This window comes from Macaca mulatta, chromosome 20 (assembly GCF_049350105.2).
Source record: "Macaca mulatta isolate MMU2019108-1 chromosome 20, T2T-MMU8v2.0, whole genome shotgun sequence".
Lineage (NCBI taxonomy): Eukaryota > Metazoa > Chordata > Mammalia > Primates > Cercopithecidae > Macaca > Macaca mulatta.
In genome coordinates, this window is record NC_133425.1 from 84784957 (window position 1) to 84811594 (window position 26638).

Genomic DNA, 26638 nt, shown 5'->3' on the forward strand with positions numbered 1-26638 from the left:
TTTGGAGACAGAGTCTCACTCTGTCACCAGGATGGAGTGCAGTGGTGCCATCGCGGCTCACTGCAATCTCTGCCTCCTGGATTCAAGCGATTCTCATGCCTCAGCCTCCTGAGTAGCTGAAATGACAGGCACAAGCCACCACGTCCAGCTAATTGTTGCAGAGGCAGGGGTTTCAACATGTTGGTCAGACTGGTCTCGAACTCCTGACCTCAAGTGATCCGCCTGCCTCAGCCTCCCAAATGCTGGGATCACAGGTGTGAGCCACTGCACCTGGCCAATTGTCTTCTTTGAAAAACACGAGATACATTTCCCTAGGGATGGAATGCTGGACACGAGACAAGACTTGTCCTAAGGACTGGATCTCACGGTGGCCAGGTATGCATCATGCCACGCGGGAGGTGCGGAGCCCTGGGGAAGGCAAGTCAAGAAGCCAGGGGTCTAGGGCCCGCAATGTCTCAGGGCAGCGCCCCCAAGAAAGCCAAGCAGAAAGCCACAGTGACGCCCTCCTGCTCTCAGGTCAGCGGCAGGAGGGCACTCGATGCTGGGCACAGAGGAATGTCCGGGCAGATCTTCAGGGCTCACACCCACGACTTCACACCAGAACTTCTGGCAAATTCAGCACAGTAAGGGAGCCCTGCCCCCAAGAGTGAGGCCCTGGTCAGGGCCACCTCCTCTCGCTCCGGCCCATCCAGACCTCACACACACTGTGGCTGATCTTTGAAAGGTAAAAGCTCTGTCCGCGCCACTCATCAGCACCAGAGTGTTCTGTGCCTGGCCTTTGTCCAACCAATTCACCAGTTTATTGAAGCCTCGGCTGGGTGGGTCCCACTTGCTTCTGAAAATGTGTGTGCTCGGCCAGGCAGATTCCTGAGTGGGTCTCCTATATGCTGCTGTCCTCCTTCAAGGTGACCACATGGGCCCCCAAGCCGGGCCCACACCTGCTTTATCAGCAACCTGTCCTTTCCCTCTTTTCTCTCACTGCTGCTTCTACTACTTCACGGCATGTTTAAGCAAAGGCAGTCACTACAACAAAATTATTTTAAAACAAACATATTTCAGAAAAGTTTATGGAGAACATTAAACATTGAATATTTATATATTAACTTTATAGGATCCATTTACTTCACCCTAACACTGAGTTAAAATTTTAACAAGAGAAAGTAGGCCGGGCACGGTGACTCACGCCTGTAATCTCAGCACTTTGGGAGGCTGAGGCGGGCGGATCATGAGGTCAGGAGTCCAAGACCAGCCTGGTCAATATGGTGAAACCCCGTCTCTACTAAAAATACAAAAATTAGCCGTGCGTGGTGGCAGACACCTGTAATCCCAGCTACTCAGGAGGTTGAGGCAGGAGAATTGCTTGAACCCAGGAGGCGGAGGTTGCAGTGAGCCAAGATGGTGCCACAGGACTCCAGCCTGGGTGACAGAGCAAGACTCCGACTCCAAAAAAAAAAGAGAGAAAGAGAGAGAGAGAGAGAGAGAGAGAGAGAGAGAGAGAGAGAGAGAGAGAGAGAGAGAAAGTAAACAAAGTTTCTATTTATTTCTCCAGAAGATCTCAAAGGTAGAGCTGGAAATGCCAGCAGTAAGATGAACACCAGGTCCAAGGCAACTAGAAGGAACTGGTCACTTTTTTATTTTTGCGAGACAGAGTGTCGCTGTGTCACCCAGGCTGGAGTGCAATGGTGTGATCTCGGCTCACTGCAACCTCCGCCTCCCGGGTTCAAGCAATTCTCCTGCCTCGGCCTCCCTAGTTGTTGGGATTACAGGCATGTGCCACCAAGCTTGCCTACATTTTTTGTATTTTTAGTAGAGACAGGGTTTCACCATGTTGGCCAGGCTGGTTTTTCAAACTCCTGACCTCAGGTGATCTGCCCACCTAGGCCTCCCAAAGTGCTGGGATTACAGGCATGAACCACTATGCCCAACCTGGTCACATATTTTATGTGACATAATGTTTTTCATGATCAACAGCCACCACGGGAACACAACACACATCAGCCCTGAGACACCTGAAACAAGACACAGCAGGCTCTGCAGCCAGCCTCTCATGCAGGGAGAGTGGGCTATGTCTGCCACAGGGTGACAGGCGGCGGGCACAGCTGGAGACATAAAGGTGGAGCTGGCTTCCAGCCCTGTGAACCAGCCCAGCCGAGTGCCCCAAGTCTGTAAATAATTGATGGGAGCCAGAGTCGCACCCAGCCCTGCAGGGTTCTCGGGAGCTGCCTGCCCAACAGCCCCATGCCTGGCACCCCCTCAGGTGCCGCCCGCAAGGTCACTCCACTGCTTCTGAATAATGCACTGCACAGATGGCGGAAAGTATGCCTTTACCCATTCAAATCTTCCAAGGCATTTTCACAAATCTCACATAGAACAAACTAAATTTTGTATTCAACAAAACAAAAAAAATTCATGTTGAAACACAGTATCTCACCCTAGAATCAGAAAAGCCTCCTTTTCCTTCTCACTGTAAATCTTTTTTGAAGTCTCAAAAATGATTTTACCAATATTAGACAAATCTCCAAATATAAAAAGTGCTTGACACAGTCAACACCGCAGCAGTGAGGTCCACACTACGGCAGGGCAGTGCAGAGCCAGCCCACCTCCCTGCACAGCGGAAATGCCACACGGGGCAGGGGGCAGTGTGCCCAGCACCTGCTCTTGATAGGGAGGCCACTTCTAGGCTGGAACACTCAAGAGATCTGTTTGTGTGTCATCAAAGAATGCTTTAAATACAAAAGCTGGCCGGGCACAGTGGCTCACTCTTGTAATCCCAGCACTTTGGGAGGCTGAGGCAGGTGGATCACCTGAGGTCAGGAGTTCGAGACCAGCCTGGCCAACATGGTGAAACCCCGTATCTACTAAAAATACAGAAATTAGCTGGGCATGGTGGCAGGCACCTGTAATCCCAGCTACTCAGGAGGGAGGCTGAGGCCTCTGCACTCCAGCCCAGGAGACAGAGTGAGACACCGTCTCAAACAAATAAACAAACAAAGGCTGTGAGTGAGTCTGTCAGCTCGTTCTTCTAGTTCCTTCGGCAAAGAAAACGCCCCCAAAGGAGCGGGGGCAACAGACTTCCAAACTCCCAGGAAATGCAGATCGACGCGCTGAAGACTTACCAGATGTAAGAAGGAAACACCAAAACAACACGTTTGCTTTTACCTAAAACCATGAGAAAAAGTCTAAATGTTGCTGACATTTCCTGGGCAGATGCTCTGTGATCTTCAGTTGCTCCCAACATATTCCCAGTCCAGGCGAACCTATGCTGGTGAGGCTCAGAAGAGGGGCGGAGGGCTCACGCCGTGAGGTGAGGCTCGGGAGGTGGGCGGAGGGCTCACACAGACCCACAAGGACCGAAGAGGAACGTGCACGACTACAACACAAGCGGAAGACGATAGCAAAATACAAGAGCTGACGAAGTTTTTGCTGCTTGTACCATAAACTTTTCACAGGCCAGACTGTTTACCTGAAAGACCTAATCAAGGCTGACAAGAACTCAAAAGTCACTGCAATGTCCTCCTCAGGGGTGAACGTGGCATTGTGTGGGCCACATGCTCCGCTCTGAACGCTCTCTCTTCCAGCAGGGACTGCCCCCGACACCGAGTATCACAACCAACTCAAAAGCAGACTGAAATGTCACAGTATCGCTAGTATCAAAAGAAGGTCTCTTACAAATAAAGCGTTGCTTCCATTAATAAGTAAAACAAGAAAAACCCAAAGACGTCACTTGAACTTCATCTTGTCATGAGCATCCGTCTGACGAGGGCAGGTCTCTTGTTACTGAGAATCGCATCTGCACAAAGGCCCGGCCGTGGCAGTTCACAGCAAGCGTCTGTCTGTGTGCTCTCTTGGGCGCAGAGTGACTGACGAGATAAACACCACAGGAGCACGGTGCTCCTCCCTGCACAGGTGGGGAGACCACGGCTCAGGAACACTAAGCGACTCACCCAAGACCACAAGAAATGTGTTGAGAGGCCAAGGGGGGAGGATCACTTGAGCCTAGGAGTTCAAGACCAGCCTGGACAACAAAGTGAGACCCTGTCTCCAAAAAATAAAAAAACTAGCCAGGTGTGGTTGTGCACACCTGGGGTTCCAGCTTCTTGGGAGGCTGAGGCAGGAGGCTCACATGAGCCCCGCCCTGGAGGCTGAGGCTGCAGTGAGTCGAGATAGCGCCACTGCACTCCAGCCTGGGCATTGGAGTGAGACCTGTCTCAAAACAAGAACAAGAATGAATCTGGAAAACCTTAGTTACTATGAACCAGTGCTTTTCACTAACAAAACACAAGTATTTTTAATTCTCACATTTCTGATCCCTATCTTTAAGTATAACATTTATAGGTTACAAACAATGAACTCTTGTGGGTTTTTAAAACTTGATTACAGAGTCTCAACAAGTCCAAAGGAGACATCCTTGTCAAGGGAGTAAAGTGGAGAGTTCCAGAGACAAGCGCGGTTCTCGGGGGCAAGCCATCCACTGAGGTGAGAAGGACGTGATCCTCAGCCAGCCCTGCTTAGACGACACAGGCCCTGGGAGCCAGACGGAGCAACCGGACACATTCACAACAGTGCTTTCAACCAGACACAGCTGGTTCCAGCGTGAGCTCTAGAAAGAATGTAATGGGGCCGGGCGTGGTGGCTCACGCCTGTAATCCCAGCTCTTTGGGAGGCCGAGGAAGGTGGATCACGAGGTCAGGAAATTGAGATCATCCTGGCTAACGCAGTGAAACCCCTTCTCTACTAAAAATACAAAAAAAAAAAAAAAAAAAAGAAAGAAATTAGCCGGGTGTGGTGCAGGCGCCTGTAGTCCCAGCTACTTGTGAGGCTGAGGCAGGAGAACGGCGTGAACCTGGGAGACCGAGCTTGCAGTGAGCTGAGATCGCGCCACTGCACTCCAGCTTGGGTGACAGAGCAAGACTCCGTCTCAAAAAAAAAAAAAAAAAAGAATGTAATGGTACAATTTTGGGGACCCCAAAAAGATAATGCACATAATAAACACCAAAAGCCTGAGGCTTCTCCCAGGCCCTGTGGCTGTCGTCTCCTGGAGTCCCAGGCGTCCTGCTGCTGGCAAGGGCCAGCTCCCAGGTGACCTGTGACCATCTTGGAGGGGTTGATGGCTGCCTTGTCTGCAGGGCAGGTCCCTTTGCTAAGCGTTCAACAGCCAGGCTTGATATCTTTTATTCTAAAAATCTGCCACAGACGAACGAAAGGGCAGTGCTTGGGATGAGGATGAGTCTCCAGGAGAGATGGTGGAAGGAAAGTGGAGCCATCTAGGGGCACTGCTCCGAGGTGGGCGCGGCCAGAGCTACAACAACACCTCCAAAGACCAGTGGGGCCCGGGCGGGGTGAGTCCGCTTCCTTTCAACACACCCAGGGTTTCACCTCTCATCTGTCAAATCTGCTGGTCACACCATGAAGGAAGGGCAGTCAGGGACTGTGCTCACCACGTGTCCCGGGGACAGGACACTTGCTGCCAGTCTCCAGCACCTCACAGGGAACCAGGGGGCAGGTGAGGTTGTGGGGAAACAGGAATCCTTGTGCACTGCTCGTGGGAACGTCTAATGGTGCAACTGCCAGAGAAACAGCGTGATGATTCCTCAACGAACTACAAATGGACTAAGCCCAGGATCCAGCAGTTCCACTTCTGGGCAGACACACAAAAGAACTAAAAGCAGGGCCCCCAAAAGACAGCTGTACGTGGACATTCACAGTTCACACAGCAAGGTTCCCAACAGCGAACCCGTGTCCACTGGCGGATGACAGAGCAAGCAGAATGCGTCTACACACAGCATGATGCAACTCAGCCGTAAGCAGCAAGGCCACGTGCTGCAACCTGGCGCAGCCAGCGCTGTGGACTCCACTCACGTGGTCCAGGGACAAACAGCAGCTGCCCAAGAGGAAGGGCCCTGAGGGAGGAACCACCGCTCCTCGGCAAGCCCAACCCAGGGCCACAGGACAATGCTGCTGAAGGTACCGGAAGCCAGGGTGCTGGCTGCCCCTTTCTGGGGACATCTTTCTTTTCCTATTTTTATTGAACACTGGGATGAAAGTAATTAGAAGTATAAATCCTTTCAAAACAATCAGATTTCATTACGATGCTCAATTTCTGAAATCAGTCTTTTCAAATGGCCGGTAAATGTTTCCTTTCCAAAGACTGAACCCTCTCACTGCTTTGAAAAGGCACCAGATGCAACTTTTGACCCAAGGACACAGGTCAAGCTGTGATAGTTAATAATGACCAGGGCTGCTGGAGACGCCGCACCCACCCACGTGGCTTTGCTAGAACGCCACCACGTGCGGGCAGACACAGGCCACAGCCCCCACACCTCACTCTGACATCAGCACTGGTCCTGCACGGAGCTGCGCCGGCTTGCAGGAGACTCAGAGCACACAGGCGTGCTCCTTCCCTACTGTCGGCCACATCATAACCGCACGTTCACAGGAGTGAACATCTACACAACAGGTTCCACGTCTGTAAACACGCACAGCTTAGCGACCACGTTTCAAAGAGCCACGTGGATAAATGCCTCTATCACTGGTACCCAATTTTCAGTTGGGTTAGTAACTGGATTGTTTCTGACGCAAAGGGTAACTAGTTGAGAAGACGGACACCCATTTTCCATGGTGTCATCGCTGTGCGTTGCACGCCTGTATCAAAACGTCTCACGGACCCATGAACATTCACCCACGTACTCACAAACACTCTAAAATAACAAAATACATAAAATGACTCGGATTTCACCTGTTGACCCAGGGTGCTGCCTGCAGCTAATGTCAGTGTCAACCCAAAAGCTGCCCTGGCTAGCCCTGCGTGCGGAGGACGGCACAGCTGCACCCAGCCCGAGATAACCTTGCATGCAAACCACTTCCCCTGTGCCACTGAAACCCACGTCTCACTTACATTTTAGTTATGGTTTGGTTTTTGCCTGATTAAAAAAATTTTTTTTTTTTTTTTTGAGAATAGGGTCTCCCCCTGCTGCTCAGGCTGGAGTCCAGTGGTGCGATCATGGCTCACTGCAGCCTTGACCTCCTGGGCTCAAGTGATCCTCCCACTGCAGCCTCCAGAGTAGCTGGGACCACAGGCATGTACCACCACACCTGGCTAATTTTCTATTTTTTGTAAAGACAAGGCTATAAATGTCTTACGTGTGTCTAAATCATCAGTATTAAACATTGACAGAGCAAATTATTTCTCTACTTCAAATTTTAATATTCCAAAATACGTAAAACATCATTTTCACTGTCCTCATCTAAAAGACTGATTCTGAAAAAAACAAAAAACAATCTGAAACAAGATCACGGAAGTGCGATCTGTCCCACACACACCATCTTCACCATGAATGGTGCCTCCACAGAACAAATGCTAGATGCAAACTGCTTGAGTATGCTTCTTTATTTTTAGTAAAGACTCCAGAAAATCCCAGAGCAGCCATTTCCCATACAACTCAACCGCACGTACAGCCCTTTAAAAGCAGACTCGCGGGGAACTGCGGGCCAGCTCCCCGGAGCCAGCCTGAGCGGAGGAGCAGGAAGACCTTCCAGCCCGCGCCAAGGAGCAGCACAGGCGTCTGCTGAGGTCCCTCGGCCCCCACTGCTCCGGGACACAGGTGGCAGCACTGTGACCTCACCGTGCCCACCTCCTGGTTCTGGCCCTGCAGTCTTGATTGTTCAGGCTAATCCCACTCTGAGCCTTGGCTGCTGGCCAAAACTGTTATTAATGGCACAGAGCTTCTCATTTCAGCCTCTTTTACCATGAAGGTAGCCGGCTGTCCAGCTCTCTGCCTCTCCACACCAAAGCAGGAACTGGGCAATTGTACAAAAGGCACTTTTTTTTTTTTTTTTTTTTTTTTTTTGAGGCGGAGTCTCGCTCTGTCGCCCAGGCTGGAGTGCAGTGGCCGGATCTCAGCTCACTGCAAGCTCCGCCTCCCGGGTTCACGCCATTCTCCTGCCTCAGCCTCCCGAGTAGCTGGGACTACAGGCGCCGCCACCACGCCCGGCTAATTTTTTGTGTTTTTAGTAGAGACGGGGTTTCGCCGTGTTAGCCAGGATGGTCTCGATCTCCTGACCTCATGATCCGCCCGTCTCGGCCTCCCAAAGTGCTGGGATTACAGGCTTGAGCCACCGCGCCCGGCCACAAAAGGCACTTTTAAAGGACTTCATATCCCAGTCTCAACAGCCAGCAGTAGAACATGTTTGCATTTTAGTCTACACTACATTCTATGCGATGCAGAAAGATAATTTTTATTCAATTCTTGTGTAAAAGCTACAAAACCCTAAGAACAAAGAGTGCCATGGATACCAAATGAGCATCACATATTTCACATATTTTTTAACTTTTAGGTTTGGGGGCACACGTAACGGTTTGCTACATAAACAAATACATGTCACGGGAGCGGAGGGGGGTTGTACGTGTTATTTTATCACCCAGGTACTAAGCTCAGTACCCAATAGTTATCTTTTCTGCTCCTCTCCCTCCTCTGCCCTCTCCCCTCAAGTGGACCCCTGCGTCTGCTGTTTCCTTCCCTGTGTTTTCAAGTTCTTATCATTTAGATCCCTCTTGTAAGTCGGAACACATAGTATCTGGTTTTCTGTTCCTGAGTTAGTTTGCTGAGGCTAATAGCCTCCAGCTCCATCCATGTTCCCGCAAAAGACATGATCTCATTCATTTTTATGGCTACATTCTCTTACCTTTTTTTTTTTTAGACATGGGGCTTCACTATGTTGCCCAGGCTGGCCTCAAACTCCCAGGTTCAGGCCATCCTCTCGAATTGGTCTCCCAAGCAGCTGGGACTACAGGTGAACATCACCATGCCCAACTTACCCATCTTAATCACTCAATAAACATTTATGACGAATGACATTAAATTACACACAGCAAAATTCTGAGAAACTATATACCATAAATCCTACAAAATTTAAAAGACTGAAAAACCATGGATCTATTATTGTTCTGTGCATTAGCCAATGTCAGTGGTTTCAATATTTAATTTCCCCACTAAAAGGGCACCAAAGCATGAAGTCAGGAATGACAGCATTCTAGAAGCAGGTGCACCTAAGATGAAATTAATGGTATGGAACCTAGAACATCTATGGCCAACAGTAAGCAGCTTCACCTGTCATAAGGGGACTCCCTATCAGAACTCCAGGTGTGTGTGTGTCTGTCAAGGGGCTACAGAGAGGAGGAGGAGGAGAAGAAAAGATTTCAATTCACTAAAAACTCCTGTTAAGCCTCCAAGAAAGATCCGAGCAGTAAAATACCTGGTCAGTCACAGCCACTCTGCCTGGGGTTAAGACCTGCAAACCTCAACAGAATCCATGGTCTCCTGCCCTGCACCAGGCCTGTGTCGGGACTTGGCTGCTGCTCACATCGGGTGAGAGGCTCCTCGTGTCTCACATCCAGATGGATCCAATTAACTCCTGCAGTGGATGACTCCAAACCTGGGCAGCCTGGGCTCGAGGATCAGCCCACCCCAGCCCCTGCTGCCATGGCACCTCCTGCTCTCATTGTGGAAACCTGTTAACCCAATCACAGACGAGGCTCCGGCACCCTGGCTAGGCCCCCACTTCTTCCTGTAAGTCTGAAACCCTGCTCAGTTACCCTAAACCACCACCTCTGCGCTCCCCCTAGGAAACCCCAGCAACACCTCCCCTTCTTCCTCCTGCAGAGGGCCTGCCCCAAGCAGCAGGAAACAGGGTGACGCAGGCCTTGGCCTCGGCACACACAGAACCATCCCAGTGCCAGGCGGGGGTGCTGCAGCGAGACACCCCAGCTGCACTTCTCTGGGGGCCAGCACAGACCACTGAGGGTGAGCTGCCTCATTCAGGCCAGGTGACTGTCTTCATCATCATTCCACTTGGAAACTTAGGGTTTGCACCAGCTCACCTGTTTATGTTCCATACTTACATATCTCAAGCCATTAACAAGTGTTTTCTCCTTCTGTTGTGATGCTACAGAATCAGCTGAGAAACATCCGCATCACCAGAAGGCTCTGCCCAGGCAGCACCGAGGCCCACCCTGCTGGGAGAATGCTGCTCTGAGGGCAGCGAGACTGCGGGCAGCGGGACTGAGGGCAGCGGGACAGCCGGCAAAGGACACAGGCCCAGGCAGACCTTCCACTCCTACTGAAGCACCAATCAGTAGAAGATCCCCACCCAGAAATATCACTTTCAAGCTCAAGGATCACAAGTTACGAAGATAAGTGTCTCTAAGGACTCAGGGAGAAGTACAAAGTAAAAAGATTTAAGCTTGGGAAAATTAACTCTAAACATTAAAAACAAAAAACAAAAACAAAAAACCTCACTCTAGATAAGACCTTCAAAACTGCACGCCTCTCAGAGGGACAGTAAAGGTCAGACGGGGCAGCAATGGGGTGTGAGCTGGCGCAGCCTCGCAACACCCTGGATGGGCGGCCAGGGGCTTGTGAGAGTGGCTCCAGGCAGGAGGACCCTGAATTTATGGGAAGGGGCAAGCCAGACTAACCCTCAAGTGCTCCTCAGGTATGTTCCATTAAACGCACTAAAAGTTTTGTAAAAGATGCGAGTTTCAACACGAGATACGATTATTTGGCCAATCTGACATGTGGGTTAACAAATGTGAGCGGATTAGGGAATTTCTGTTTTACTCTTTGGAAATACCAACTCCCTTACTCTTCCCCTTCTGAAACAACCACTGGACAAACGGAACGGCACATACGCTTTTCAGGAGCCCAGTGTAAGCAGCTCCCACTGCTGGGGGTGAAGAGCCTCTTCTGTCTGCCGGAGTGAAACCTAACCACACCCTGCACGGCCAGCAGTCCTTGCTGACTGGAAGCAGAACCAAAATCTGAGCTGGAGAGACTGTCTGAAAGCTCCATTTCGACTCAAACCTACATTGCACAGCTACAGAATGAAGAGAACAGCAATGAAGCCGGAAGGGACGGTACTCAATCCCACGTGACTGGACCCATGTGTCCAGCAACAGAGACACTGGACGGAGCACACATCTCAGCTGTGTAAAAACTACAGGTTCCTCTTCAAAGACTTTCCTCTGCATCTAACTAAAAATAAATAGTAACTTCTCTTAAAAGCAAAATGTATTCAAAGACCTATACTAACATTCTTAAATATCTGCTAGCCATAATAAAGAAATCACTGTACTTTATATTCTTAACTCCCACAATTTAGCCTAAATATTTGCCCTGGCGTGCTTATACTGGTCCAAGGAAACATTAGGCCATAGCCTGTTACTCTTCCTTATTTGAAGGTGTTTTTACCCTTCTCAGCATTCCACAAGTTACTTCCTCCTTCCTTTGTTCTCCTCTGCCTTTGCCTCTTTTAAAAGGTTGTAAGTTGCAGTCAATCCGGACAAATACAGAACATGAGGGCCCGTTCCAGCCAATGGAAACCGGACACAACAGTAGGGTGGACGCCTCAGGTTGTAAATAACCCTCCTTTCTTTGGTGTACTCTCGTGGCAAAGCTGCTGACGAGCGTACCCTTTCTGCAGAAAGTATAAAACTGGCTTTGCTGAGGAAATTAAATTTATGTTCAAGTGCTGTTTCTTTATGGCACTGGGGAACAAGCATTTCACACAGCTGGGAACATGCCTCTCCCTGTTTATAAAAAATACATCATGTTTCCAGATAAAAGAACTCTGGGCCGGCGCGGTGGCTCAAGCCTGTAATCCCAGCACTTTGGGAGGCCGAGATGGGCGGATCACAAGGTCAGGAGATCAAGACCATCCTGGCTAACATGGTGAAACCCCGTCTCTACTAAAAAATACAAAAAAACTAGCTGGGCGAGGTGGCGGGTGCCTGTAGTCCCAGCTACTCGGGAGGCTGAGGCAGGAGAATGGCGTGAACCCGGGAGGCGGAGCTTGCAGTGAGCCGAGATCCGGCCACTGCACTCCAGCCTGGGTGACAGAGCGAGACTCCGTCTCAAAAAAAAAAAAAAAAGAATTCTGATCAGAAATAGGTTTTCATTTAAAGTTTTTTCTTTCACTCTACCTTCCGAAGTAGTCCCTGAACTCACCTTGTATTTGACAATGCATGCGAATGTGTTATTTATGCTTAAATGCCAGCCAAAGATTAAGATTCAGTCTTGCAAAGTTTTGAAATCTCTGCAGGAAAAAAAAAAAATTAGTTCACAATTCTGAGTCCAGAATCTAGGAAAAACCACCAAAACTTTCTTCGCATTCTGTCAAATTCAAAGGCACTCTGTGTGCCAAGCCTCGCTCACTTTATGTCCACAAGCACCACACACTGCTTTCTGTGTATGTGGCCCAGGCCCCTGTGAAACACACACACTCTCTGTGTGCACTGGAACACCGGCTTGCGGGTCCCAGCCAGGAAGTGGAGTGCCAGCCCTACGCGGTGGCTCATGCCTGTGAGCCCAGCACTTTAGGAGGCTGCGGCAAGGAGGATTGACTGAGGCAAAAAGTTCAAGACCAGCCTGGCCATCATGGCAAAATCCTGTCTCTCCAAAAAAAAATCAAAACATTACCCAGGTACGATGGCACACGTGCCTGTAGTCCCAGCAACTCAGGAGCCTGAGGCAGGAGGACAGCTTGAGCCCAGGAGCTGGAGGGTGTGGTGAGCTATCATTGTGCCACTGCATTCCCGCCCAGCTGACCAAGTGACACAATGATTTAAAACACACACACACACTCACTCACTCACTCACTGGAAGGCCGCGCAAAAGAAAAGGAAGGAAACAAAGGCCCCTGCCACTTCCACCTGTGCCCTCAGGCAGCGCGGGAGGACCCACACAGACTGAAGTACGACATGGATTCAGCCCCCGCGAGCCTCCTGCAGCCTCATGAGTGATCCAGGCATGACCAGCAGAAAACCATCAAGCAACACAAGAATTACAAGGACGTGCAAATCATGATTTTCTTAAGACACCACGGATCGGGACAGTTGTGTCACGCCGCAGTCGGTAACTGAAACATCCTACTCACAGAAAGAACAACGTGGAATGCGGTAAGTTGTATGAGATGCTGCTTAAACACACATTTAACTCCAAACAGAGTGGAGCCTTTCCATGTATTTTTCTTAACCTAATCACCCTCAAAACAGCACTGCGCAGTCAGACCCAAACGCAGGGTGTCCAACCTTTTCACCTCCCTGGACCACACTGGAAGAAGAACTGGCTTGGGCCACACACAAAATACACCAATGCTAACAACAGCTGATACGCTTAGAAAAAATCTCGTAACGTTTACAAATTCATGTTGGGCCACATTCAAAGCCGCCGTGGGCCGCGGGCTGGACAAGCTTGCCCTATCGCACACTGTTCCCTGTCAGACCGAAAACACTACTCAGAATCACACAACCTCATCTTGGCTCCAAGTGGAAGCTCGGTCAGCACCACGGCCAACCTGGTCCCACTGCAGCCGTTCCGACAGCCTGGCAAGTAGAAGGCCCAGGGAAAAGCCTCATCGAATGCTGAATACCTGTGAGATCATTTCTTATGAAGCCAAACGAACAACACTACGTTAATTTTCAAATGTTGGCATGGAAATCGCATTCTAAGATGCTTCCCAAGCTTTCTGGAGGGTGCTATGAAATCTGTTTTATAGGTAACAAGTCTGGAAGCCAAAATAATCAAGATTTAATAAAATGGCCTCAAAAGTGACAAGACTCTCCTTCCCTTATGGCAGACCCTGTTTGCTCTCCTTTTTACTAGATGGTTAACTCAGTTCTTTCAACAACCCTGTCCAGCGATGACTATTTTGTTGGCTGGTCAGAGAACTGAATTCTTAAAGTAGCTGAAAAGCCTGGAGAAAGGGGAAGTTCCAGAGCTGGTTTTTGTAGAAAAGATACATATGGAATTTCAGAAACCTCAGACTGTTTGACAAGACACATGCTTTCAATCCCAGGCCATCTTATCATGCAGTCTAAACCCTTGTGTAATCACCTCCTAACGTTTCCATCAGCAGAGGCAGAGCTCTCACGTTAAACAGCACGAGGCCGAATCACCGGCTGCAGAGCACAGAACACAGACATCCTTGCACACAAGAGTGAGAGCTACAGAGCCCAACCAGGGTGCAGGGGAGCTGCCCAGATGAGAGGCCTGCACGTGGTCCCACAGGGCGTAGCCTTACCACGCTACTAAGACACTCTGCACGAGAAATGGCTCCAGATTTTCTGAAACTCGCTTTCAAAATATTTCCAAGCTCGTATGTCTTGTGTACGCCCTAGTAATTGAAAAGCAGGTATGTTCACTCAAGAGAGGGAAGAGCAGTAAGCCAAGTAGGGGGCTTTCACCACAATTCTTCCTGGGCAGTGTCCATGGAAATAAGACACAGGTGCAGGCGGTCTCTCCACAGAAACCCACCTTTGTTTTTTTAACTTTGTTTCAGGTTCGGGGTCCAGGTTTATTATATGGTAAACTATGTCACGGGCATTCGTTGAACAGATTATTTCATCATCCAGGGTTAAGCCCAGTGCCCGACAGTTAATTTTTCTGCTCCTCTCCCTCCTCCCACCCCCGCCCTCAAGCAGACCCCAGCATCTGCTGCTCCCTTTCTGTGTCCGTGTTCTCGGCATTTAGCTCCCACTCATAAGCGACAACCTGCAGCATGTGGTTTTCTGTCCCTGTGTTAGTCTGTTAAGGATGACGGCCTCCAGGATCTATCCATGTTTCACAAAATACATGATCTCACCCCTTTTTATGGCCGCATAGTATTCCATGGTGTACGTGTACCACATTTTCTTTATCCAATCTGTCACTGACGGACACTCAGGTGGATTCCATGTCTCTCTCTGTGAATGGTGCTGCAATGGACATTCGCCCGCATGTGTCTTTGTGGTAGAATGATTTCTATTCCTCTGGGTATATACCCAGCAACGGGATTGCTGGGGTCAAATGGAAGTTCTGGTTTTAGCTTTTTGAGGAATCACCATACTGCTTTCCACAGGGTTGAACTAATTTACACTCCAGCCCACAGTGTATAAGTGCTCCCTTTAGTCCACAGACTCGCCAGCATCTGTTATTTTTTGACTTTCTAATAACAGCCATGCTGACTGGTGTGAGGTGGAATCTCGCTGCGAGAAACCCAGTTTCCATGATCGGCTGGTTTCCACTTGCTGCCGTCAGCAGACGCTTGTTGAAAAGGCTGCCATCTTGCCTTGGCTAACCCGGGCCGCTTCCTGGACCTGTCATGAGGGTCCTGAGACACGTCTAGACAGCGCTGTGGCGCAGTCAACTGGACCGGTCCTAACATCCATGACTCGGCCCCAACAAAGCAGCTCTCTTGAATGTGGGCTATGGGTACACCAAGTCCCACTTGCAGGGGCACCCAGGGCAGAGGTCAGTGAAGGCTTTCTGGAAGGGTCCAGATGACAGACTTTGGGCTTTGCAAGCCACTTACAGCCTCTGTCACATCATCCTGTTGCTGCTGTGAACAACCCTTTAAGAAAGTGAAGACCCTCCTTCGCAATCTGGTTGTACAAATACAGACCACAGGCTGGATTAGGTCCACTGACTGTGGTTTGCCAGCCCCTGGCCTGCAGCTTTGCCAGTGTGCAGGCTGGATGCCCAGCCATGGCTCCTTCTGCTAGGACGCCCTCTCCTCTATGACAGACTCCAAGATGCCGCCCCGAGACCCACCAGATACTCATTGCCTCAACTCTGCACCCCACACCCATCGGTGAGGAGGAGCAGGCACCTCAGTGAAGGGGGACAGTCTACATCCCCCTTGGTGTCTCACATCGAAACCCAAGTGTCCGTTCCACATGGGAGTTCAGCTTTCTCTCAGGGGTGGGTGGAGCGCTGCTCCGATTCCTGCCGCAGGGGCCCAGCAGTACCGGGAACCCCTCCTCCTGGGCACAGGGGTGGTGCCCAGAGCAGCAGACCTCACACCACTGCTTCCACTGGTGTGCAACGCAGCCTTAGCCAGCAGCTCAGGGGAGCGACGCTTTCAAACAACCTGGAGTGTGCAGCTGCCATGGTCACCCACACTCCCTCTCAGGCCACAGCACACATCAGTCCCTGCTGCCTGCTCCCCCCTACCCTGTTCCTGACTCATCCCTCCTCACCTGACAAGTCCATATTGCCTGGGGGCCTCTACAAATCCTCCATGGCACAAAACCTCCCTGGACCGACCGACCTGGAAAGCTTCCAAAGGCTCCAAGGAGCAACAGCTGCAGGTTCTTTGCAAATTGGTGAGTACAGCTCCACGCATCCCATCCTGACTACACCCAGTGGATGCATGTCCACCTGCTGCTGCCTCTTGCAAACTACAACTTGTTCAAAGGCAAGTGGGGAGCTTGGGCAACACGGCGAAACCCTCTCTCTACAAAAAACAAAAATCAGCCGGGCGCGGTGGTGTGCCTGTGGTACCGGCTACTCCAGAGGCTGAGGTGGGAGGATCACTTGAGCCCCGGAGGTCAGGTCTGCAGTGAGCCATGATCGCACCACTGCACTCTAGTGTGGGCGACAGAACAAGACTCTCTCTCTCAAAACAAACAAAAAAAAGAAATTGTCCTTACAACCAACTGCTGTGCTCTCCTTATCTGAAAACGCTGTGTTTATCTGGTTTCCAGTTTTGTTCACAGTGCTCACTACACTACTCATTGGTTTAAAAAAATAAGTCCTACATCAGACCAGATACCAACAATTCCAACATACTCTGTCCACACTTAACATGTTTTCGAGCTTTTTTTTGTTTTTCTGGATACGGATTATCGCTCTGTCACCCAGGCTAGAGTGCAGTGGCACGATCTCAGCTCACTGCAACCTCCGCCTCTCAGGTTACAAGCGATTCTCCTGCCTCAGCCTCCTGAGTAGCTAGGATTACAGGTGCCTGCTGCGGTGCCTGGCTAATTTTTGTATTTTTTTTTTTTTTTTTTTTAGTAGAGACGGAGTTTCACCATCTTGGCCAAGCTGGTCTTGAACTCCTGACCTCGTGATCCACCTGCCTCGGTCTCGAAAGTGCTGGGATTATAGGCGTGAGCCACCATGCCCGGCCCAGAGCTTCTTTTGTGCAGCATTTTCTCTTGCTCTCAATTTAATTTTTTGCTCTAAGGGAAAAGACGGCAATAAAAACACACAGCTGAAAACAACAACAATAACAAAAGCTGGGTGCCATGGCTCACATCTGTAATCCCAACATTTTGGAAGGCTGAAGGGGTACAATTGCTTCGGCCCAGGAGCTCAAGACCAGCCTAGGTAACACAGTGAGACCCCATTTCTATAAAAAATACACAAATTAGTCAGGTGTGGTAGTACACGCCTGTGGTTTCAGCTACTCTGGAGACAGGCAGGATCGCCTGAGCCCAGGAGGTTGAGGCCGCAGTGAGTCCTGACCAAGCCACTGCACTCGAGCCTGAGGCACAGCAAGACCCTGTTCCCAAAAATTAAAAAAAAGGGCGCACAGAACAAAGAGGCGATGGGACTGTAAGAGCAGGTCTTCACGCTCACCTGGAGGGAACAAGGGTTGCATAGGGACTTGGCAGTCAATCAAGATGTGAGCAGCAGATTGGGGGAACCTCCACTGGCAGCCCTTCCTCCCCAGCAAGCCCACGGCCACTCCCAGAATTACCACATCGCTACCTAGCCTGACAATCTACCCTAGAAAGGACAAACCACACCATAAGCGCCCAACCCCAAGAAGTTTTCCCAAAAGAGAATATGAAACAAGATCTTCAAAGGACTTGTCTCCAAACAAAAGGCAGCACGGCGATCTCCACCTAGGTACGCCCGAGAAATGCCCACAAGTCTCCACAACACTCACATGCCCGTGTTCACAGCAGCACTACCAAGGGCCAAACAGAGGAGACCATTCAGGTGTCCATTAGATGATGGGTGCATGATCCGCATGACCCTGCCACAGGGAGGGCTGTGCTCTGACACCTGCCGCAGCTTGGGTACGCCTCGACAGCACCAAGCTCAGCCATATCAGACACAAAGGCCCACGGACTGTCCTTCACATGAATGTCTGGAATAGGCAGATAAATCCACAGACAGAAAACAAGACTAGTGGTTGCCAGGGTGGAAAGAGGATCCTGGGAGGGGAGGGGGTGTGGTCACAGAAGGACAACCAGGGGATCCTTGTGGTGATGCAGGGTTTTAAGGTCCTGACAGTCGGACACAGGAATCTGCATCTGTGATCAACTGCACAGAACTCAATACCCCTTCCAAGTAAGGGTGAAACAGGTGTCTGAATAAGACCAGAGGGTTTCATCAATGCCGACACACACCCTGAGGGTGATACCGTTCAGTGTGCAAAATGCCACCATTGGGGAAGCTCGGCAAAGTGTACAAGGGACTGCTCCCTGTTATTTCTTTCATCTCGTGTGATCTACGATTATCTCAGAAGAAAACAAACAAAAACCGAACACGGGGAGCCCAGCCCACCTGAAACCCCAGCTGCAGGATGGAAGCTCAGAGAGGCTGGGGCCTGGCCTCTTCAGGAAGGGCTGTTAAGGAGGATGCAAACCGTCCAGCTTCGGAGCTCTCACTGTGGAAGAATACCAGGGATGGCAGGAAGAAGACACTGCTGTTCAACTGGAAAAAGACTGGACTCAGTAAAACGCTCTTTTCATTCTTCCCCACACCCGTCCATCCCCTGGAGCTGGGGTGGAGCTTTTTCTTCTCAGGACTCAGGCAGGGGAAGCCCGTGTCCAGGGGTGGCCAGCGTGTACTTTAGTGTGGGCCTGTGTCCAACTATATGGCGACTCTGAGGATGAGGAGATGTTTCTGGAAGGAGATGTGAGCCATAGTGCAGGCCAGAGGGGAGAGAGGTACGCCTGGTACCTGCCCCAGCGTCATGAAGCCCCAGCCACACCCTGGGCCCAGTTAGGATCCTACAGGATCCTGAGCCCTCCTGCCATTATCCAGGACAAAGATAGCAAAAGGCTCCTGCAAGATGACACCCGGGGCCTTGAGGCAAATTCCCCCAACCCAGCAAAGAGAAGGCCAGAGGCCTGGCGCACACTCCACACTCCTGCAAGATGACACCCGGGGCCTGAGGCAAATCCCCCAACCCAGCAAAGAGAAGGCCAGAGGCCTGGCGCACACTCCACACTCCTGCTGGTGGAAACAGCCCAGCAGCGACCACAGGGCCTTCCAGGCAGCTCAGATCTCTGCACACATTTGACAAATGCCGGACTGAAGCCGAGGACCCCCAGGTGAGCGCAGCATCCTCCCCTGACCTGCACCCACCTGGCCTTGCTCCTCCACGGCAGGACCTGAGAGCAGAAGGGAGCTTTCATCACGGTGACTGCTGTGCTGGGAAAGGTTTCCATGATGTTGGTCAGAGGCAGCCAAAGGTGGCAGCAACCTCCCTGCCAACGTCAGCCCCAGACGACCCCCAGGCCGGTACCTGAGTGCTCAGTACAGAAGCCTCTCAAAAGGCCAAGCCTCCCCTCCATTCACTCCACAGCACTCAACACACCCAAGAAAAGAACCCTGCAGGCGCCATGAGACACCCAAGAACCGAGCCCTGCAGACACCACGAGACAACCGCAGGGCTCCGTCCCTTGTTTGAGATCTCCTGGTGGAGAAAAATGTGTTTAGCAATGATGTTATCAGCTGCTCCATCTCACGACCAATGAGACTCATTCAGGTGAGCAATGTCCGACTACGTGCTCGCTTACTGAAAACCGCCGAGGCGGAAGACAGGACGAGAGCCTTGACTTTCAGGGTGCACGTAAGTGGCTGGTCCCACCAAGGAAATGCCACAAAAATATGCAGTGACTCTCACTACCTCCCAACACTCTTTCACAAATACTCACTGAAGAAAAGCCATCTGTACACAGAGGGGCAGGTTCAGCATGACACCACTGGGCGCTTCTCATGGAACAGAGACAAATAAAGAATAAGAAACAGATGACAGACGAGCACTGCCAGTGTCCGTTCTACCATTTGGTGTAGTTTTATGTTGTTTAAATCAAGTCGTTCCCTGCAGAGACAGGTGTCCAGGTGCTCGGCGCATGGAGGCCGGAGCCACAGAAGGGGCCACTGACACCAGCAACTTCTCCCTGGTGTCCAGGCTCTGTGGTCCATAGTCTGTATGCCACCCACAGACGAGTTCTCTCAAGGACCAGGCCAACTCAGATTCCACCACGCCGCAGGAAGGTCCAGGCAGGCGCTGCTCCCCACTTTCAAGGATGCTGTGTACTCCCTGCTCATGTGATGGCACCCGAGGAGGGGTGTGGAGGGTGATGCGGACCCCCTGCACCCCTCAGGATGACTAGACGGAGAGGAGAGGTGGTCTCGGGTGTGGAGGGCGATGGAGAGGTGGTCTCGGGTGTGGAGGGCGATGGAGAGGTGGTCTCGGGTGTGGAGGGCGATGGAGAGGTGGTCTGGGGTCTGGAGACTGCCCTGTTACAGAACAGGAGGATGCTCCACAGAATCAGCTGGAAGAAAGAACCCACAGAGGTGCTGAAGATGGGACCAGTTTGTCGCAGGCCAAGAACATGGTGAAGTCAGGACTGAGCACTCACACTGAAACCAGGGGTCCCCAGGTGGACTGAGGAACCACAAGGATCACCATGGCGGACACCCAGCCCTCACATGCACACATGGGCAACTTTACAAACTGGCCTGGGAAGGAGGACCAGAGCCCACCCCCAGGAGGAAAAGCAGTGGCAGCGCACGGCGAGACTGACCGTGATACTCAGAGCTGGGGAAAGAGCCACGCGTCCTCCTGCAGCCTGAGCCTCTCACTGAGATTAAGAGGGGCTTTGGGGCAGGCGTGGGCGGCAGCAGCACCCAGTGGTGGATGCGGCCACCACTGCAGGGCCTGCCACCGGTGTGGAGAGCCCGAGCCACAGAGCTGCCCCTCACGGCACGGACGGGGTCAGAAAGGCTGTGGCAGGCAGAGTCTGAGACAGCGTGGGGCACCAGCTGCCCACTGAGTCACTGTGGAGAGAGCGAAGGCCACGGCTTGTGAGGGTTTCCAGCTGACAGAGACGCCACTGAAACGTGCTGGTAAAACAAGACGATGTCTGAGATTTACTAAAATACTAACATTAAAATATTAATACTAAAAATTAAAATACTAAAATTAAAAAATGTTTAAAGAAAGAAAAAATATTTTCGAAAACATGAACAAATGCAAGGAGGAGATGGATCAGCCTAAGCTGGCCAAACGCCAGTCAACGCTGAGCCTGGGGCCCGGGACTCTGTTCTCTCCGATTCTGTGACTGAAAATATTCCCCCACGGAAAGTTAAACACATGGTTAGAGTGAGAAGGTCACCCTGCGGCAGGACTCACTGAAAGCCACTCCTACAGCTCCTGCACCGCCCTTCATCAGTGTCCCCGTTCATGGACCCCGGAAGCTCCCAGGTGACCCAGTCCACCTCACAGAACGCAACACAGAACACACAGAACGCAAGCTGACTGGCGTGCGCTGTGCCTTCCTCGGGGTGTGTACATAGGTGTGCGCGCTGTGCCTTCCTCGGGGTGTGTGTACCGAGGTGTGTGTGCCTTCTTCGGGGGGTGTGTACGTAGGCAGGCACACACACCTCAGTACACACACCCCGAGGAAGGCACAGCGCGCACACCTACGTACACACACCCCAAGGAAAGCAAGGCACACACACCTACGTACACACATCCCGAAGAAGGCACGGCACGCACACCTACGTACACACACCCCGAAGAAGGCACGGCACGCACACCTACGTACACACACCCCGAAGAAGGCACGGCACGCACACCTACGTACACACACCCCGAAGAAGGCACGGCACGCACACCTACGTACACACACCCCGAAGAAGGCACAGTGCACACACCTATGTGCACACACCCCGAGGAAGGCACAGCACACACAGTACATGTGAGAGCGTCATGCCCAGAACACAAGCTGACTGGTGCGTGCCTGCCTAGGTACACACAGCCCGAGGAAGGCACGGCACACACAGTACATGTGTTCACTGCAAGGAAAGAATCTTCAAGTCATTGTTCCTCTGTCCCCATTATCCCTGTCACAAAGAACTCTCCTACCACTGCAGATCACCAGGGCTCAAATAAAGCCCTTCTGAGGGGAGGCCCTGTGGGAAAGACAGAAGCAATAGAAAAGGCCTTCACAGATTGTCCAATTCAACTGGAAAGTGAAGACATTTATCCAAGACTGTGAAGCAATTTAATCGTTGAACTAAACAAAAACAGCTATTTCCACAATTATCCCCAAATAAGCGGTAAGGCTGTGGTAAGAGGCAGCGTCCATCACAGCAACAATGGACCCCGGGCAGTGTCACGGATGCGCAGGAAGCTCAGTTCCAAACACACACCTTCAACCGGGGAGCGACCCCGACAGGGAGCCAGGCCACCCTCTCCAGCTACACCAGCACCGCAGTCCACTCCCAGCTGCTCCTTCCAGCCGTGCACTGCCTGAGTCCCAGGAAAAGCCCAGTTCTGCAGAGTGGACGCCTGCAAGGGGAGACTAAATATGGCTCATAGCAGTACCAGACACCAACAATTTGAGAGAAAACACGAGCATGTGACTGAGGCCGACGTCGGAAGTTCACGTTCCCACGAGCTGCTTTACTTTACAAAATCAAAACGTTATGTAACTCTCGCTGATGCAGAGGGACGGCCTGCAGGAACACTGTGCAAACACAACCCCACAACACCCCTCCCATACCGACCCGGGGCCCCCCAGGAACCCAGCCCCTAGGGACACCTGAGAAACGCCCATGTATGGTTATGAAACTGGTAGAACCTTATCCTCACTTTTGATTAAAGCTGCTATTAATTACACTTGACACAGAAGTGGGGCCTGGGTCTTGGCGGGTGGTCCACACAGGACAGGGTCATCAAGAGTGAGGGCCAAGCGGGCTGGGGCCCTGGCCCACTCGACATCTCCAGAAGGGCCTGATGACCACAACACCTGCAGGACAGGAGTTCACACTCCTGCAAAGCCAGAGTGGAGAAAACACTCAAATGTGAGGGCCCGCAGAGAGCGGGTGTTACCAGAGACAAAAATGGCAAATAATTTTACTGGTGATTTTCTTCACCTTCTCCTCTACCTATGACGTCCCTTAAAGAGATCCTTCATTCATGGCAATTATTTTTAAGAACACTAATATCAGACTTTAAAGATTTATAGTATTTAAAATAAATCAATGAGATTTTATGCTTATTGATCCTAGTAATTCTCTTCACTTAAAAAACAGTTCCTAGAGAGCCAAGGTCAGCGAGTTATGGCTCACCATGTGTTTTTGTAAAAAAAAAAAAAAAAGAAACATAAGTACACTCACTTGTTTACATATATGTAACTATATATAGTTATAGGTATATACTATGTACATACATAAAACATATATATACACATATATAAAACATAGTTTACATCTATGACTATTCTCATTCTACATGGACAGAGCTGAATAATACAACAGGAACCGTACATCCAGAAAAGCTAAAATATGACTAATCGGCCCGGTACAGAAGCAGCCTGTCAAGCCCTGCCCTGTGAGAGAACTCAGAACCCTTGGCCTCTGCGGGCCGCTGTGTGTGAGCTACACTCTGTCACTCTGTCCTGTGCTTCCGGGCTGCAGAGAACTCAGAGCCGATGGCCTCTGCGGGCCGCTGTGTGTGAGCTACACTCTGTCACTCTGTCCTCTGCTTCCGGGCTGCAGAGAACTCAGAGCCCTTGGCCTCTGCGGGCCGCTGTGTGTGAGCTACACTCTGTCACTCTGTCCTCTGCTTCCGGGCTGCACCACTGACAAAGCAACCTCCAGACCGCTGTGGGAACAGCTGCTTGGGCCGTCTCCCCTGTGCTACGATCAGAGGAGAAAAGCTCCTCCAGAGAGCATTAGGAAAAGCACTTCAACTCTGTTCAGGTAAGGACCAGAAAAAAACAGGAACTAAAACATGCCAGCTGAAGAACTCCATGATGAACATGGACACACACGTGTGCACAGAGCTGACCCCGAACACCACAGGCTTGGCTGCACACAGCCAATCACCCATCCATTTGTTTTCAACAAATACACTGAAAAACATTAGAGATGTGTGACAATTTGAAAAAAAATTACAGGCAAACCATCCAGCCCAGGAATACCGAAAAAAGTCAGAAAAAGTTAAGTATGTCATGAATGTACAAAATATATGTAGATAATAGTCTATCATTTACTACCATAAATTATACACAAATTATAAAAAATTAAAAATTTATAAAAACTTACAGAGACTGTACATGGCATCGTTCATTAGAGGGAAATGTAAACAAACATAAAGACGCAAGCTCGAGCGGAACTGTATAAAACGAAGTGCGGTACATACCACACTGCACGCTGTAATGATCTCATAGCCACGGCCTGTGCTGCCGCGGTGAGCTCAAGTGTTCCGGGATCCGCTTAAAACACCGTGTGACACTAATCATCTCCGCGTGAGCAGCTGGTCTCTCCAGAACTTGTGTATCGCAGGAAACACTTGTGTATCTCAAGTCCTAAGCTAGTTGCAGTAGCATCGGCCTGGAGTCCCAGCTACTCAGAAGGTTGAAAAAAATGGATCATCTGAGCTCGGGAGTCCCAGACTGCAGTGCACTATGGTCACGCCTGTGAAGAGCCGCTGCACTCCCGCCCAGGCAACACAGCAAGACTCCATCTCCTTTTTTTTTTGGACACGGAGTTTCGCTCTTGTCGCCCAGGCTGGAGTACAGAGGCACGATCCTGGCTCACTGCAACCTCTGCCTCCCAGGCCCAAGCAATTCTCTTGTCTCAGCCTCCTGCCAGAATAGCTGGGATTACAGATGCCTGCCACCAAGCCCAGTTAATTTTTGAATTTTTAGTAGAGATGGGTTTCACCATGCTGGCTAGGCTGGTCTCAAACTCCCGACCTCAGGTGATCCACCCAGCCTCAGCTTCCCAAAGTGCTGGGATTAGAGGCGTGAGCCACCGCACCCAGCCGACTCCGTCTCTATTAAAAAAACAAAAACAACAAAAAACAAAACAACAACAAAAAAAACCTCTTGCAGTTCTCAAAAATTTTTCATTGTGTTTACTCAATACCATAAACCCTAAATGACACCACAGACCCACACGAAGTGCCACTAGTGATGCTGGCAGTGCTCCCAAGAAGCAGAGCTCCCAAGAGCTGTGACTAGGAAAAAGCTATACTTGTGCGACATGCGCTGGCAGCCTGTGCTCTGCAGCTGTGGATGCTGTCTTCTCGAAATGGATGAATCCAGCAGAAGGGCCATCACAAAAAAGAACAGGAATCTGTGAAGCCACCACCGCAGCCACAGCAACAGGCATGAAAGCTTTTTGTGAAACACCTTTTTATTTCACTGAAAATGCAGCTTTAAAATTAATTCACAAACAGCACGGATATATGAAAATGCAACTTTTATGTGGGTGCAGGATTGCTAGAAGAAAGGCACATACCAATAGACTCTAGTCTGATTCCAGAAAAGTGAAGCCATTATACAACAACTGAAAGTAAAAGGAAGAGGAAGGAACTGGAGAAGTGGATGCCAGCAAAGGATGGTTTGATAGTTTTAGAAAAGGTTTGCCTTTAACAATGTCAAGATTAACAGGAGAAGTGGCTTCTGCCAATCAAGAGGTAGCAGATGAGGTCCCAGACACCATGAGGAATATCATCGAGGAAAAAGACATGAACAGGGTTTTGGTTTTGTTTTTTTGAGTCAGACTCTCACTCTGTCACCCAGGCTGGAGTGCAGTGGCATGATCTCAGCTCACTGCAACTTTCACCTCCCAGGTTCAAACAATTCTCCTGCCTCAGCCTCCCAAGTAGCTGGGACCACAGGCGCCCACCACCATGCCCAGCTAATTTTTGTATTTTTAGCAGACGGGGGTTTCACCATGTTGGCTAGGCTGGTCTCAAACTTCTGGCCTCAAGTGATCCACCCACCTTGGCCTCCCTAAGTGCTGGGATTACAGGCGTGCGCCACCATGCCTGGCCCTGAACAGGTTTTGAATGCAGGTGAAATTGCCCTATTCTGGTGAAAAAAATGCTATAAGAACATTTGTTAGTAAGAAAGAGAAGCAAGCACTGGAATACAAGGCAAGAAGGGTTGCCTTATTTTTTGTGCAAATGCAATAGGGTTTATGATCAGGACTGCCCTTATCTATAAAGCTATAAAGCTGCCTACCCCAGAGCCTTGAAGGGAAAAGATAAACCCCAGCCGCCAGGTATTTGGTTACGCAACAAGAAGGCTGGAAAGAACCCTTTTCCCTGACTGCTTCCACTGATGCCTTGTCCGCGCAGTCAGGAAGTACCTTGCCTTGCCAGTAAGGAATGGCCTTTAACGTTCTTTTGACAATGAACAATGCCCTTGGTCCCCAGAACCCCATCAGTTCAACAGCAGAGGCGTCAACGTGGTCTTCCTGTCCCCAAACACAACGTCCCTAATTCAGCCTCTAGATCTGGGGTCATAAGGACCTGTAAGGCTCATTACACAACAGCACACTATGAAAGGATTGTCAACATGGGACAGACAGCATCAGGAGTGTCTGGAAGATGACACCATGGAAGACGCCATCATTGTTATAGAAAAAGCCATGAACATTCTCAAACCCAAAACAATGAACTCCTGCTGGAGAAAACCGTGTCAGGAGGCTGTGTCTGACTCCACAGGGTTTACAGCAGCCAATCAAGGAGACAGATCATGAAGAGACTGCAGACGTTGGGGGGTGGGGAGAGGGAGGTAGGGATGAAGGGTTTCATTTCAAAACTCAAGAGCTAA

General features: G+C 50.5%; 2 protein-coding genes across 43 annotated transcripts in view; one reads left to right on the forward strand and one right to left on the reverse strand.

The window, feature by feature from the left end:
• Positions 1-26638, reverse strand: part of ANKRD11 (ankyrin repeat domain containing 11) — a 235407-nt gene that overhangs the window by 93642 nt on the left and 115127 nt on the right. For 2 of the 42 annotated variants that reach the window (XM_077986778.1, XM_077986793.1), the window contains exon 1: positions 22218-22382. The exons of 32 other annotated variants lie outside the window; for them this stretch is intronic. The gene's annotated coding sequence lies outside the window, so the exon portion shown is untranslated. Of the gene's footprint in view, positions 1-9252; positions 9606-19711; positions 20336-22217; positions 22383-26638 lie in introns of those variants that run through there. 8 more of the 42 variants (XM_077986779.1, XM_077986795.1, XM_077986775.1 and 5 more) reach the window with 5 other exon arrangements.
• The window catches only part of LOC144338207 (uncharacterized), a 46555-nt gene continuing 25922 nt past the window's right edge, over positions 6006-26638 (forward strand). The window contains exon 1 of the mRNA XM_077986916.1: positions 6006-7063. The gene's annotated coding sequence lies outside the window, so the exon portion shown is untranslated. The remainder of the gene's footprint in view (positions 7064-26638) is intronic.